Source organism: Carassius auratus, unplaced genomic scaffold, assembly GCF_003368295.1.
Source record: "Carassius auratus strain Wakin unplaced genomic scaffold, ASM336829v1 scaf_tig00009580, whole genome shotgun sequence".
NCBI classification, from domain to species: Eukaryota; Metazoa; Chordata; class Actinopteri; order Cypriniformes; family Cyprinidae; genus Carassius; species Carassius auratus.
Genome location: NW_020524045.1, coordinates 35,620 through 52,362, shown reverse-complemented (window position 1 = coordinate 52,362; position 16,743 = coordinate 35,620).

Below are 16,743 nucleotides of genomic sequence, written 5' to 3'. Positions count from 1 at the left end.
CCGGCCGCCCCAGCTGTTAGCTTTCATTTCCTCCCCTCACTGTCCTCTTCCCTCCCAGCATCTCTTCATCTGCTGCACGCCGCTCACAGGCCTGAAATGAGAGCCCAAATCAATTCACATCAAGGTGCAAACGAAAGCTGGATGTGTAACAACCATCCTATTATCTGAGTGACACATCCTAAACACTATAGAAGACTTCCCAGACACAGATTGAGCCAATAATCCAATTACTAACATAATCTCCTTCAATGCAGCATATTTGATATCACAATCATTACGGTTTAAGACATAACAAAATGTTTGTTTGCATAAAAGCTGATCAAATGCACTTGTGGGAAGCATTTCGGTGACTTAATTCCTCCTTTCATCTCATGTCTATTTTGCTATTTTTGGTTGATTTGTAAGACCCCTCAGTCCTTTCACATTTTTTGTTCCCCTTTAATCTAATATTATATTTTGAGACTACTTACTCTTTTCACATCGTCTTCAGTGTTTTTGTATGTGTGTTCACATAGCCAGCGCCACAAAAGTCACTATGTAAAAAAAATTCCAAACATGCTTTTTCACTGATGACTTGAGTCTTAGGCTGAGGGTTAAGTAGCATGCAATGACAACAGCATTCTTGCAAAGAAATGTTTACAACAAAGAAAATGTTCCTGTCACATATTAATGTTGCTAACGTTCTGTTTTTATTCAAGGAGATGATGTGGACGTAACCTGCTGTGGGAAGTTGCTCAGACACGGAGTCATAGCAAGCCACTGCAAGCAAGATAATGACCATATACTGGAAAAACAACAGGAAGCAAGCAAAACTACAATTAGAAATACAAAAACTGGAATTGGAGATATCTAGGTCTCACTGACTGATATCTGAGATTTTCCAGTTGACTTACATAGTTAAATGAAAGCAATGTTTCTTTACAATAACTTTAGTTGTATTAAATAGATTTGGCATGCATTTAAGTGAATATTAATGTAGATCTATTTAAGTGATTTAAAGATTATATTGTATTTCAGAAGTTATTACTGAGATTTTTTGTAAATATTGGTTTGATTAATAAGTTTAAAATATGTGTCAAGTGCATTTCAAAAGAGTCAGTTCTCAATCAAACACACGTTTTTTACGATCTATCATCATCCCCCTCACGAGTGAATCTTTATGCTGTAGACTTGTGTACCCCAATTAAGTCTGCAGCTGCATTAATAAAACATCCTGTGGAAAAGTGTACAGCGTTAGACATGAAGCAGGGAAGGGATGCTACAATTTCTCAAAGTTTGAGGCCCTCCAAGTCAAATGCTATGTTGAATCGTATGTCTTGGAAATCTCAGTTTTTCTAGCAGTTTCTTTTCAGGAAGAACTTCCAGTGGGTTTGAATGGTCTTTGAAAATCCTCTCTCTTTTTATTGCACATTCATAAAATCAAAGATTAAAATTTGCCATAGCATGTGACAAAAGTCAGGCACAGCTGACAGTTTCCATGGCAACACAGATTGGTCTTAAATTAGACATTTAAATTTAGATTTAAATTAAAAATAAAATTTTAAAAGCTAAGATTTTTTGCAAAGTAACCAGTAACCAGTCTCAGAGAAACAATTTAGATGACTTAGTCTCAGAGAAACAACTTTAGTAAGAATAGTCTAAAGGCCCATTCACACCAAGAATGATAACTATAAAGATAACAATGTAATCGTCCACACCAGTGAACACTGTGACCACTGTCTTAAAAAAAAAAAAAAATTTGTAATAATAATAATAATCCTTACAAATACAATAGGGTTTCAGCACTTCACACTTGGACCCGTAATAATTGTATTATAATTGTAATTTTAATTAACAATAAATTATAAAATATACAAACAACTAATTAACTTAAATCTTATTAAATTAAGATAATAATCTAAATAACCTAACAACAAAAATAAATATAAATAAATTAAGATGTTACGTTAAATTAACAACTTGAATAAAAAGAAAAACTTGATATATAAATATTTTCTCAATACTAATAACAAATGTATTATTAAATTAATATTAAATTCTATTTAATTCCATTTATAATAATAAATTAATTTAATATGGAATTTATTAACTAAATTAATAATACTTGTCAACATGTGAAAATAATACTTGAAAAATGTAAGTTATTTCTTTCTACTACTACATTTGATTTGCCCCAGAATTTAATGTGAAATCCAATTTAAAATAAAAATAAGAAATGTGATTAAAAATGGAATATATAATCATTAAACTAACTAAGATTAAGATGAATATTAATAATATTATTATCTAAGATCTTTTTAGTTTCTTTTTCCCTTTTGTACACAGTCAAGCTGCAAACAAAGATGAACTTCCAGTTTTTTCACGCCAATAAAACACACTAAATTGAAAACAGAAATTGAATTGAGAAAGCATGGGGGGGGGGGTTACAGAAAGAAGAAAGTTTGAGAGTGTTCACAGATATTTAAGTGATGCTGTGTGGTCATACGTGGGCACTGAACCACCTTTATCTCTCTACCAATCAGACGTGAGGGCTGAGGAGCTCTCTCTCTCTCTCTCTCTCTCTCATCAGATGAGTCTGCTAGTTTTCCTGCTGGTTCACTCGCAGCGGCTGATTGAAATTCAAAAGCCTTACGCTGCAAATGCACCACATACTAAAGCTCTCCATGACACCAGTGCCCTCTCAGATCACGAACAACAGAAAGCAGACAGACACCGGAAAAGAACCCCGTCAAAGAGAGAGAGAGAGAGAGAGAGAGAGAGAGAGAGAGAGAAAGAAAAACAGTTCCAAAGAAAACGATCTCCTCCACTTTGGTTTGTTTTAAGAGACCAGGGGACAGAAAGATCAATAAGAGGAGCCAACGAGATTCGGAGAGACAGAGGAAGAGGAGAAAAAAAGGAAGAGGAGAGGGAGGAAAAGACAGAGGGGGTGAGACAGGAGAAATTTAAATGTAGAAATTCACTTCAAGCCCTGTTATCATGGACATCATGAGAACATCAACAGATATGTCTACACACAATTAATTACCCAGAGGATACACTCATCTACACGCTGCAGAGCTTTATTTTATTAACATATATCACACATTATTTAGCATTAAAAAGTCTGTAAGTCAGGAAGATATTTTCATCCTTTTTTAAACTTTTATGCCGCAAGGATGCATTAAATTAATCCAAAGTGACAGTAAAGACATTTAGAATGTTACAAAAGACTTATTTAAAAAAATACAGTTTTAAAAAAATATCACCGTTTCCACAAAATATATTCGGCGGCACAACTGTTTTCAACACTGATAATAATCTGAAATGTTTCTTAAGCAGTAGATCAGCATATTAGGAGGATTTCTGAAGATCACGTGACTCTGAAGAATGGAGGAATGATGCTGAAAATACAGCTGCACATCACAGGAATGAATTACATTTTTATACATTATCAAATAGAATAACTATTTTATTTTTAGTTATTTTAGTTTTAGTATTTTTTAGTTGTGAATGTATGAATTGATTGCTGTGAATATTGTTCAGTATTAATTGTAATTAACTTCTGACCTTTAATGCACTAGCTAGTTGTGTTTGCTTTATTCATCCTTGGTTTTTAACCTTATTCAAAATGTTGAATGTACACTTGATTTGCCAAAGATCACCAGGTTCAAGGTTTGGACTCTTTTAAGCCACATACTGCAGAAGCAATTAACATATTCATATGCATATTCTGTCAGTCGGTGAAATAATCATTAAATTACTTTCCGACATTCTGACTGCATGTTCCACACACACACACACACACACAGTTTAAGTACTTCTGCTGTTTTCTGTGCATCCTCTGGAGACTTCTATGGCATATTTTAAAAGCTCTTTTCTCTGGTAGTCTCTTATTGTGATCTGATCTAATTCAGTTTGACCCAGATGTGTTTGGCCGTTGTTCATGTCGCTCATTCTGTTCTTGCTTCTGTTGAAAAGCTGCAAAGTAGACCAAGCTAGACTACAAAAATAAACACTGGATCTGATTCTGAAATACGGACAGAATTTAAATAGTAAATAAAACCACTGTGTCAAGCCACTATATAGAAATGTTTTATCTTGAAATATCAGTTTCAAAATCATTCAGATGGCACACTTACTCCTAATAAGGCGAATGACTTGAGTTTCTTTCCCAAATGTCTGTTTTGGGAGATTTAAGTTTGGTGAACAATTATGAAATTCTGTGAAAAAGCAGCTCCTCGGAAGTATTCTATTCTAAAAAAAAACAACTGTTGTTGTAGTATAACACAGCATCGTGAAATGATGCAATTAAAAATATTAAAACTGCTGATCTCACAACTAAACAAAACTCAAAATGAAGTGCGAGACAGCGCTCAAATGAACGTCAGGGCACCACATCTCTAGTCTTTGAGCACCAGACACTCATCATTGCTTTATCCAGCTGAACTTCCCGCTTCACTGCTGTTGTTCATCTGAGAGTGATTCCCTTCACTTATCTGTTTTATCCCTTCCAGCACCGATGTGTCATTAAATATTTATCCATTTTATTGGTTTATCTCTGAGCGGTCCACGAGTAATCCTCAGCAGCCAGTGGAAAGGGCAAGACAGACACGGATAAAAAGACAGCTCAGATGATAATAGGGAGAAGAACAGAGAAAGTCGCTTATGTTTTTGAGCTGTTCATAATACAGTGACTCAGAAAGCTCACGACCCACCGTCACACACCAGCTGAGAGCCACAGCATTTTGCTGTTGAAAACAGGATCCAATTCCCTTAGAAATAGAAAAGTTCATTTTTAATTGGTGGTAACTGGTTTGTCATTTACACTGGTGCTTATAATGTTTACCATTTCTGTTTTAAGTGAACAATGTTTCTTTGAACATTAATTCATGTTCCTATTCATCAAATAATCCTGAAACTCCTGAAATTCCATGAAAATATTTAGCAACTGTTTTCAACATTGATAATAATAAGAGAAGTTTCCAATGCTGCTGAAAATTCAGCTTTGCATCACAAAAATATATTCCATTTTAAAATAGATTAAAATAGAAAACAGGGATGTGGAATTTTCTCAATATTACATTTTATTTAATTAATTTTTTTTTTTTTAATGGATCAGATAAGAGATTTAAAACATAAAAATTTGACCAACCCCATGCAAACTTTTGAATAGTAGTGATGCACAAAAACAATACATGGAATACACTACCGTATTTTTCGGACTATAAGTCGCACCTGAGTATAAGTCGCATTTACTTAGAAACAAGAACCAAGAGAAAACATTACCTTCTACAGCCGCGAGAGGGCGCTCTATGTCTTCAGTGTAGACTACAGGAGCACTGAGCAGCATAGAGCGCCCTCTCGCGGCTGGAGACGGTAATGTTTTCTCTTGGTTCATTTCTCTTGGTTCATGTCAAATTAATTTTGATAAATAAGTCGCAGGACCAGCCAAACTATGAAAAAAAAGTGTGACTTATAGTCCGGAAAATGCGGTAAATGGAAATGATAGTTACTAAATACCACAAAGACATTAGTGCTTATGTACTTACATCTAGAATAATCATCCATTTATCATCCTGAACAAATTGTTTATTTATTTATATTAATTTATTTTAAAATAGATAAAATAGCAGTAAAATGCAGGTAAATAAATACAGTTTAAACAGTTGCAGTTTTTTTTTAAATTACCATTATGAATAAAAGAAAACTAATTTCACAATCTATAATTAGGAATGTTTTTATGATAAAAAGGAGTTTTCAAGCATCAAAACAATGTTTAATACAGCTTTATTTATTTATTCATTTTAAAATGTATTAAGAATGTGTCCTGATTGATTTATTGATTTTAAGGAAACATTGTTAATATATCAGAAAATATATTAAAACTTAAAACTAGACACTATCCTTCAAACCAACAGGTTTTACACATTTGCCCTTAATACGTTTGTAAAAAGTTACTTGAATCATTATAATATAAATCATAAATTATGCGGCAGGAATGATATTGAATACATGCAAGAGCGGAAGAATAGAGAGATATCTAGAGATATATAGAGAGGTCACTGTCGACACTAAGACTGATTGATCATTTAAGACTGAAGAAAGTGTGTATTAACAAGAGATGGAATTTCAACTCGACTTAGAGATAATGAACGCAAATCACATCAGACCCCCTGCAGTCTCTCCCCCCTCGTCCTCCACACAGATATCTGACTAATATGACAGTAAATAAGGACGTCCACTGCTGGCCATCTTAATTTGATTAGAAAAACTTCCTCATACACACATAAACCCTACAAGCACACACTCACTCCATTAATCCAGCGGTAATTAGCTTTCACTTGCTATCAGCCAGAACAAATCGTTCTGTCTCGGGAAAACGTTTGCGAGAAGTGTAAGAGAAACATGAGGCTAATTGTGGGAGAGCAGCATTAGGACACAGCGGGACGTTGTGGAGATCTGGCTGGATTACAGACGCACGAGAGGATCAGGGTTTGAGTGGATTATTAGTGGACACAGAGCCTCAAATCCGCTTCAGCACCAATACCTATCAAGGCAAGACAACAGGCTCTGTGATGGGGCTGACGGCCAATCTGAGCCCTCATATAACTAATATAATCTCATAAACGTCTATAAAGATGTTTTTTTGGAAAATGCCAGTCCAAACTTTCAGAAATCTGCTCTACTCTACTCATATCGCAATTACCTTTCTTTATGCCTTCCATAACATTATTATTTAAGAGCAATAAAAAGAAACGGATAGGAAGAGCTAGTCATTTCTCAGTGGAGGATTTACATCTGTTTTATATGAGTGTGTAATCTTACAAATATTTTTTATTATTATTTGTTTTTAATTATCCTGATATGACGACCAAAATTCCTGTCATTTAAATCGCAACAAGATGTGAGACAAACTAACTTATAGCACAAAATGCTAGCCATTCTTCTAGACCACTGATAATGCTTACGAAAGCTTGTGCTGTTGATTTCATGAGTTCTCTCCAAAGTGATGTCACTTCCTGGTAGATGTCATTAAGGAAGTGTCTGGTGCTAAATAAAATCTTTGTAAAAATTAAGAAACACCTGGATATTTAAATAAAAAGTAATAAAAAAAAAGTAGGGCTGCACGATTAATCGCATGTGATTGTCATCCGAGACTCATCAGTAAAGCTGGTTTTGTGATTAGTATCAAAAGTCCATCACCTGCTTAAAGTTTATGAGGAATATTTTGTCTCCATTTATTTAACTGATCTGCCCATCGGTCCAGCAGAGGCCCTGCTTGAGTCTCCGCAGGCTGCATCTGAAGGTGCTGTTTGATTACAGCTGTGGTTCCCAACCTTTTTCAACTCGTGGCCCACACAACCAAACACATATGTTTGCACGGCCCACTGCAAAAAAAAAAAATTAAATAACTGACCTCGCTATTGTTGGGTTAATAACTTAGTACTCAGAAACTAGATTGTTAACTATTTATTATAGGGTTGTGCGATATGGACAAAAAAAAAACTATCGCGATCTCTTCGTTAAATTTTGTGATTTCGATTTTAATCACAATTTAGACACACACAGATATGTTTTACAGTCATAAGTGCATTCAGGAAGAATTTGAAACATATTTCCAAAAAGAAAAACAATTAGAGCTTTATCAAAAAGTTGTAACGTCTACAACAGACATAAGACAAAATAATCACTATAGTAAAGGTGTAACAAACTTTATAGACTTATGGCAAAAAAAAATAAAAAAAAAATATATATATATATATATATATATATATATATATATATATATATATATATATATATATATATATATATATATAAATAAATAAATAAATAAATCCTGCGTCCAGGGACTTTTTTTCTTTATTGGCCATGCATTGTTCATAGAGCTCATTAATTGTAGCGGTGCCTCGGGTGTTGAAATAGATTTGTTATACATTATACAGGTTCACAAGTATACTCCGTCTGCAGTGCGTATACAGTATGTGTGAGCGGTGCAGAAGCTGCAGCGAGAGCGCATTAATCTAACGCGAAAGCACATTAATATAATGCGCGAGCACGAATCTCTCAGCTCACACTCAGATTTCCTTTGCTTTGTTACAAAACCAGACGCGCATGCTCAGATATACGCTTTAGGCTATTATTCATTCATAATATTACATTATTCTGCAACATTTTGTATTTGTAATTAACTTAAGTTACTGAGTAACTTAATATCACATTTTTAACCCTCTGGGGTTCTTCATTTATGAGTCACACTCAGGACCTTCGGGTCAAAAATGACCCAGAGGCCGGGATTCAGGTATACTTTTTTTCAGTAAAATCAATCAAATGTATTTTTGTTCAATAATATTTTTTCTTTCTTTTTTTGTGTTTTGAGAGAATTTTATGATAATAATAATGAATAATGAATTTTTATGCAGTAATTATGATCCATTTTTTCCCATTGAATATAATAGAAAATTTATATATATATGTATTTTTATTTTATTTTTATTAATGCTGTATTTTATATTAAAGTACAGCCAAGGCCTATAGAAAACAATTTTTGAAATTAGATTGGTGCCATCTGGTGGACAAATTAAGCATTTTTATCATGCAATAGCACATTTTTACCACTAGAGAGAATGTACAGCTCTCTGTAGAAAGGCTTGTGAATTCTAGTGATTTTTGCACATATTTGCCTATTTATTTCAGGTTGTGGATTTTAATATATAATCACAGATTCTCAAAGACTATTTTTGTCAAGTTTTTTTTTGTTTGTTTGTTTGGTTGATTTAAATGGTAATTTCAAGTGCCAGTTTTACTTTATAATACAGTCAAACCTGAACATTGCACTAGAAAGAGAACAAATGGAAAGCATTTTGTTACCCATTGTTTTAATTCTAACTTAATAAAAAAAATGACATTATTTAAATCATAACATATTTTTATTTACCTTTTATTATAAACATTTCCATTAAAATTATTTTTTGCAATTCAATGAACAGTAACTCTTCAAAATTGCCAACAGCAATTATGAACAAAAAACAAAAATAACAGCAAACGTATAATCATTTTCAAACAGTACATGTAAATGGAAAATAGAAAAATAAAAAAAAGTGTCACGCTGGGCCTGGGTCGCTCGAATAGGCCTGGAGGTTACTAGGGAAGAATTCCATCCTTTGACCTTACTCTGTTTGTGCGTGTGTGCGTGCGTGTGTGCACACGTGCTTGTGTGTGTGTGTTTGTGTGTGTGTGTGTGTGTGTTCAAGAGAGAGACATGGTGTGTGACTTTTGCATTTTGGATCCAATGTCTCCCCTTTATTTGATTCATTGATTTTATTTCACATATTCTCACATATCTCTGTTACAGTTTCACCAGTCTCATATTTCCCTATGTGTGTGTGTGTGTGTGTGTGTGTGAGTGAGTGTGTCTATTTTGCAACCTTGATGGCTTACAGCCTCATGCTTTTATTGCTGTGCACTTTATTTCTTACATTGATGAATAATTTCTTTTATTTCACACATTTCCCAAAATTAGCTTTTGCAATGATACTTTCATTTGTGTGTGTTTTTGTGTGTATAAGTGTGTGTGTGTGTGTGTGTGTGTGAATTTTTTTGTCTGTTTTGCACTCTTGATGTTTTAGAGATTCACCCCTTCACTGTTGTATGCTTTTTTTCTGCATCGTGGCTGATTTGTAGATTGTACACACAAAAAAAACTCAGTATTTTCATATTTTTGCAAATTTCCCATTCATTTCCTATGTCGGGTCATTTTTGACCCGAAGACCCTGAGTGTGACTATTTTTTTTACGACCACTTAGACTTTTAAAATCCTGTCCCCAATTTTTTGGGGTGTTCATATACCAAGTACCAAAAAAGTCACCAAGTTTCGGACCATTCCGATGAAGCTACGATTTGTAACATTTTTTTTAAAAAAAATTTTCATAAATGACCGAAGAACCCCAGAGGGTTAATCATGCTGATTTTTGGAGGAAAACTGCAATGGCACTCTTCGTGTGATATTGATTTACTACATAAAATTATATAAATATATACATTTTCTAACCCCCATATCTTGAATTTTGTGATCATTCACATGCATTTGAATAAACAGAATAATGAAATACGAGTTCACATATCACACCTAAACACGGGTGGAAAACGTAATTAGAACTAGCTACTAAATTAGTTTAAAATGCCTTTCCATATACAGCTATGATTCGCGAACCCCAAACTCACTCAAATGATTCACGAACCTGAACCAAACTTCCAAAACTGACTCAAATGATTCGCGAACCAGCTCCGAACTCCCGAAATGACTCAAATGATTCAGGCTCCGAACTCCCAAACTGACTCAAGTGATTCGCGAACCCGCTTTGAACTCCCGAACTGACTCAAATGATTTGCGAACCCGCTCCGAACTCTCGAACTGATTCAAATGATACACGCTCCGAACTCCCAGTTCGCGATCCCCGAACTGACTAAAATGATTCGTGAACCCGCTCCGAACTCCCGAACTGATTGAAATGATTCGCGAACCCGCTCTGAACTCTCCAACTGATTCAAATGACACACGCTCCGAACCATAGACATATAAATACATAAATGCCTCATTGGCCACTTGACCGCACGTCAAAGACGCCGACACATAGGCGGATCTTTTGTGACGTCAATGTTTCTGTTTGTCACGTTGCATCATGGGAATCCTGTGGCAGGAAACACCGCTAGATACCTGTAATTTGATTGTTTTGCACGTTTGGAGGAGGATTTAGAGAAGATGATGGTTCACTCTTGCTGTGTGGTCGATTGTACGGCTCATTGGGGGCCTGATAAAAAGTTTTTTCGAATTCCCTCCAAAAAGGATAGCGAAAAACGAAAGAAATGGTTGCGTGCAATTAGGCACACTGAACACAATTGAACTGGTACAACAGTCACTACATTTCAATAAATAAATAATTAAGTAAATAAGAACACTGATCAATGAGGACTTACCCCGGCTTTGCAGTGAGCAGTGATTATTTCGCCGTTCTCTTTTGGGTTCACCCACGGGAGATGCGAATCACGCTGTGACTCTGCTTGGCCAGGTCTAACCTCTGCTTTTAGCGCGATCACTGCTTTCTGATTGGCAGAAAAGATCGGCCCAACTTTTCGAAAAACAAAATTATCATAGGCCTCCAGACTTTTGAAAGCCTTTAATCTTTCATGAGTGAAGTGTCCAGGGGTTCTATTAAATAAGAATAAATGTTTCCCCAGAAGATTGGTTGCCAAGACACAGGCGAGTAGGACCAACGTTTTTTGTCATCCCAGATCTCATATGGGCTTTGAATAACTTCGATTTTGTCACCAATACAAATGTTGAGCTTCTCTCCAAACCTCCTCCGGTCTTCAGATGTTCAAGTGCTTATATATTGTGGATTTCGCCCGCTAACTCTCTTGAAAGTGCTTTCCAGCCCGCCATACCGTTTGTTTTGTTGCCGCACAACCACTCGCGCATGCGTACAAAGATGTCAACAAAGATCATAGGAGCGGGCAACTCTCGGGTCAACTCTCTCTCACATCAGGACAGAAGAAAACATAGCTGACTCCTCGACAGATTGGACACCTACAAACCGTCACACGATAATAAAAACAGATCTCGGAGTGTTATCTTTCACAGGTAAGACTCAGCTGTTCTTTCTCTTTGTTTTTTGGTCATTTTTAACATTATGTTGACAAAACAGCTTAATTAACCACTAGTGTCAGACTATTAATAATAGCTAGCGATATCGATAACGTAGTTAGCAGTGAAAGCTGAGACTTTATAAGAATTCAGTGTTCAAACGAATTCTTATTACGTTTTAACTTATATTGCCGTTTATATAATAAACTAAATGGTGTTATGAGCACAATATACAGAGTGAGCCCTTTGACTGTCTAGATTAATGATGGAGCCAAATCTTGTCTTTAATTTCACTACCGTTACTTATTTACAAAGATTAAGTGGTAACACTTTAGAATACTAGTCCTTTAGTTAATGTTAGTTAATTCATTAAAGAACATGAACAAACAATGAACAATACATTTATTACTGTATTTATTCATCTTTGTTCATGTTAGTTAATGACAATACAGTTTTTCATTGTTTGTTCATGCTAATTCAGAGTGCATTAACTAATGTTAACAAGCACAACTTTTGATTTAAATAATGCATTAGTAAATGTTTAATTTAACATCAACTAAGATTAATAAATGCTGTAGAAGGATTGTTCTTGCTTAGATCATGTTAACTTAAGTAGTTAACTAATATTAACTAATGGACCGTTATTCAAACGTGTTACCATCACTTGATTATAAGGATTTCATTGCTTTTCATAAAACTGTGAACTGATTCTATGTATTCTTTTTTCTTCCCTTTTAGTAATTTGCAAACAGGACAAGGACAGTCTTAAGGAAAGCTGAGGAAACCTGTTCTCAGAGACAAGACTATACCTCCCAAGACTAATGTTGTGTTTGTACTAAACCCAGAGCAGCCCTGAATGAATCGACAGAATGACCCAGCTCATATTCTAATACTATAGACTGCAATTAAAAAGCTTTGCACAGGATGTTTAATGCTGATAATGTACTGCGTGTGTCTTTACACAAAAATGACATAATGTTAATAGCCTAGAAATGAAAACACAGGAACTCATAGTGAGTCCAGCTGCAATATCATGATAAACTCATTGTGATGTTGTTATAATGATTATTAATTTTGATTATTATAAAGTTTTTTGAGGGGAGCATTAAAAATGTGTATGTTTTCTGCATGAGTGTGTGTAATGTGCATTATAGCACAAAATGTCAAGCATCATCAAGTTTTTTACATTTCTTGAGCTGAGATTGATTCAGAAGATTTATTATTTACATATATATATGTGTGTGTGTGTGTGTGTGTATGGTACATGTATATATTAAACTTAAGGAGCTCATTAATTAAACACAATTTGGAACTCATGTCCACAACTTTTTTGTGTTGTGTCATAAGGTGTCTTAATTTGATTAATAATTATTACACAAATAGTATTTTAAAATTACATTTAAATTTTTTTTATTTTACTCTTTAATTTACTATTAATTCTTCATTTTTGTCTATTCTGTATTATTCCACCCTTGATATTAAATATTCTTCTCTCTATTATTAACCTATTGTTGTTATGGTATTATTCATATTATACATATAATTTTATGCTATTATAAATCTATTATATCACATATGCTATTGTACCGTTGTACTCGCTTTTCATATTATTCACTTTACTTTAAGTTGTACTACATCTACTTTTTAATATAACATATCATTTTTACTATGTTTCTACTGTGCACTGTATCAGTGCATATTTTCATTTTCACTGGATCCATAGTCTCATCAGTTACATGTTTTATTATTTGTTGTGGAGTTCATCTGTAGGCTATAGTGCTATCAAAATGAAAAGCAGACTACAAGTGTGGCTCTTTTTGATTTGTATTTACTTGTTTTATTCAATTTTCTCAACGATAGTAAATTATTTGTGTTTAAAGAGTTATTAGTGTTCATACAGCTGAGTCTTTACTCATTTTCAAGAAACATCTAAAGACTCATCTTTTTCGCCTGCACTTAACCTACTAACACCAGTACTTTTCCTTTTCTTGTCTTTTTCATTTATATAAAAAAAAAAAAATTATATACACCTGGCTATGCGTTCTATACTAGACTAACTGAGACTTGTCATGGCACTTGTATTCTGTTGTTGTTCTCTTGTTGACCTGACTGCTTCTATTGTTCTCATTTGTAAGTTGCTTTGGATAAAAGCGTCTGCTAAATGATTAAATGTAAATGTAAAGAATTATTAGTGTTATTAGTTATTAATTATTAGTGTTTGAACACAGAGAAAGCAATAAAACTACGTTTCATTTAATGTACATTCAAATTACATTACATGAGATCCGGGGCTTAGCCCAGAAAAATCCATGTATGTGACTTCTTTATTTTAATAAATCAGAAAGATTTACCTTGTTTAAAATATACAAAAACAATAAAAACAAATTTAAAACATTTTATTTAAAGTATTGAGGAAAATACATTTGCTTTATGCAAACAAAAATTAAGAATTGCAAAACAAATGAAACAGCGCGAAAGCAATGATTTTGCAATACATATTTTCCATGGTCATATCTATTAATTTATTTGCAACGCTGCTTTTATTTTGCGTGTCAGTCTAGTTTGAGCTTGCGAAGCCATTTTTCCTTTGCGCTTCACTTTTCTGCACGTCTCTCTTTGTGGCACTGTTTTGACGTGGGGGCGGAGTCAATGGACGGGGGCGTGTACAACATGCCTCCATGGAAATGACGTCATCAGTTCTAGACGCAGCTCACTGATCCAGTTGCAGTCATGATGAGCAGAGACTTTCCAGTGGATCGTTTATTTTTATTCAGTAGCATTAAAACATTCATGTTTTCGTTTTATTTACTTTATTAACAAATGTATATGTATTAGCAGCGTTTGCTCAAGTTAAAGAAGTTGTTAACATGAACATCTGCTGTTTAATTCTCTCGATGTGCACACTTTTATGTTGGGATCGCAAATCATTTGAGTCAGTTCGGGAGTTCATAGCGGGTTCGCGAATCATTTGAACCAGTTCGGAGTTCGTAGCGGGTTCGCGAATCATTTGAGTCAGCTCGGGAGTTCGTAGCGGGATCGCGAATCATTTGAGTAAGTTCGGGAGTTCGGAGCGGGATCGAGAATCATTTGAGTCAATTAGAGGATCGCGAATCATTTGAATCAGTTCGGGAGTTCGTAGCGGGATCGTGAATCATTTGAGTCAATTTGGGGATCGCGAATCATTTGAGTCAGTTCGGGAGTTCGTAGCGGGATCGCGAATCATTTGAGTCAGTTCGGGAGTTCGTAGCGGGATCGCAAATCACTTGAGTCAGTTTGGGGTCGCAAATCATGTGAAGCAGTTCGGGAGTTCGCAGCAACATCGCGAATCATTTGAGTCATCTGACTCCAGTTTGGGAGTTGGAGCGGGATCATTTGAGTCAGTTTGGGAATCGCAAATCATTTGAATCAGCTCGGGAGTTCGTAGCGGGTTCGCGAATCATTTGAGTCAGTTTGGGGATCGCAAATCATTTGAATCAGTTCAGGAGTTCGGAGCGGTGTGTGTGTCCTAAAGACTGTGCTGCGCAACCGTTAACTGTTAGATGTTCAAAATGTAACGTTAAATCAGACACAATTTGAAACCGAAAAAGAAATATAATAAGATTAAAAGTTACAGATACCTGAAGCTGTTGTATCTTGGCGTTCAAGTGTTTTGGCTGGGGGGGTTACTTCCTTTTTTGAAGAAGAAGAAGACGAATTTTGCAATATCCATTTTAATTTTCAAATAAATTGATCTAGTAAAATACTACACGCCAACAAACCGCCTGCTCATTTCATTGGCTGGATCGTACAGACGCTCATCGATGGTTGGCCAGTTTACATGTCAGTCAGAAGCACTAGACTCAGTGGGCGGTTTTCGTCGGGTGTGAATGACAACGTGTAACTTACTTGGGTAAATTTACAGACACTGTGGACGTGAGAGTCGAGAGATCTTTATTTATTTATTTATTTAAATTCTAATATAAATTACTTTATTGGGCATGAAAACTCATTGATGGCATGGTAGTAATAAAAACATTCGGGGCTTTACTGAAAACATTCGGGGCTCCAGCCCCCTTAGCCCACCCCTAACGCCGCCCCTGGTCTTGTCCTCACTAACATGTCGGACGCGTTGACGTATTGCGGCAACGGCTCAAAGCGGCCAATGAGGCGTCTAGGTATTTATATGTCTATGCTCCGAACTCCCAGTTCGTGATCCCCAAACTAACTAAAATGATTCGAGAACCCGCTCCGAACTCCTGAACTGACTCAAATGGTTCACGAACCCGCTCCGAACTCTTGAACTGATACAAATGATCCGCGAACCTGCTCTGAACACGCAAACTGACTCAAATGATTCACAATCCGATGTTCCCATCCAAATCAAATGACACCGCCAGCGCTGCTATTGGCTTAGTTCTCTAATTTCATAACATTTACTGAAATTAAGGTATGAAAAATATGTTGTTAACAATAAAATATTAATATTTCCATTCCTAACTGCTTTCCAAGTGAGCAGATCACTCTCTCACTATTTGATTGCTCTATTAGAGATTCCTGACACAGAGCTGAGACTGATGTCTGGGAAGATTCAACACTCATCATACAACTGAACTGACAATATCCACTGCTTCATTTGTTTAAATATACAGTAATATTGTGAAATATTATCATTTCTAATGATAGTTTTTAGAAATATTTTGTATTTCCTCTTACTGTATTTTTCATCAAATAAATGTAGCATTTGTGAGCATGCGTGTGTAAAACTGTAGAAACTTTTATTTTAAATCTATATATTATTTTTTCTGTGAGGTTTGCAGTTTTTGCAGGCCTGTCACCAAAATTCAGGTAAATAATTTTAAACACTGATGCCTTATTTGAAAAAATAAATAATAATAATTTAAATTTAATTCATAATAAAGGAATGTTGCTTTTTACATTCACATCATTAATAACACACTGACATTGCATGAATTTGATTATATACAATTGAAAAGGGAATACAGATATTTAATGCATTTAAAGATAGAGGCTTTTCATGTTGTATGTGAATCTATTTAGTTAGATATCATTTTATGAAACAGGGTGAATTCAGTTTAATTAAGACATTTTCCAGTCAATTCAATGACAAAATGTTTCTCAGT